Source organism: Meleagris gallopavo, chromosome 9 (genome assembly GCF_000146605.3).
Source record: "Meleagris gallopavo isolate NT-WF06-2002-E0010 breed Aviagen turkey brand Nicholas breeding stock chromosome 9, Turkey_5.1, whole genome shotgun sequence".
Taxonomy (NCBI): domain Eukaryota; kingdom Metazoa; phylum Chordata; class Aves; order Galliformes; family Phasianidae; genus Meleagris; species Meleagris gallopavo.
Genome location: NC_015019.2, coordinates 16,203,614 through 16,204,260, shown reverse-complemented (window position 1 = coordinate 16,204,260; position 647 = coordinate 16,203,614).

The following is a 647-nucleotide window of genomic DNA, read 5'->3' as shown; positions in this document are numbered from 1 at the left end:
AAAACAAACAAACAAACAAACAAAGAAAAACCCTCACAGCAGAATGTTTACAAGCAATCCAACAGCATTACCGACCCAGAAGTTCTGGGGTGGCTTTCAGATCCATGCCTTTAACTTCCACCACGTCTTGCAGGCATGGAATAATGACAGCATTTGAAATCTCCGCCAAGAGATACCGGATGAGAAAGAAACATGCTGGCACAGAGGGCAATCAGCCTAGCAATCACGGTCACCCCCATGGCTCTATCTTTCCAGGTGCTTCTGTTGTGAAGAACAGAAGTCAGCAGTAGCCAAAATGTAATTGCCAGATGTATGCATTGCTTGCTGTCCCATGTTTTCATGGGTCTATGCTCACCCTTGCAAACTCAAACTCATTGCAAAGTCTGTGTGTCTGCAAGAGTAAAAACAGCTGTCATCTTGGTAGCCCAGAGGTCTCCAGCCCAACGTTCCTTCTCCAGGCAGAGCCAGCTGTGGGAGCAGACAGTGGCACTTGGGACTTGCTTGGGATTTTGCCTGGTGAAAGTTTAGGAACCTCCAGGGTGGAGCTAGCACAGCTGCTGGGGGCAACCGTGTCATGGGGTGCGAGTGCCCTCTTGTCTGTGTTAAATGTAGTTAGGCAATTTGGATCCCTTATTCAGAGCTGGAAA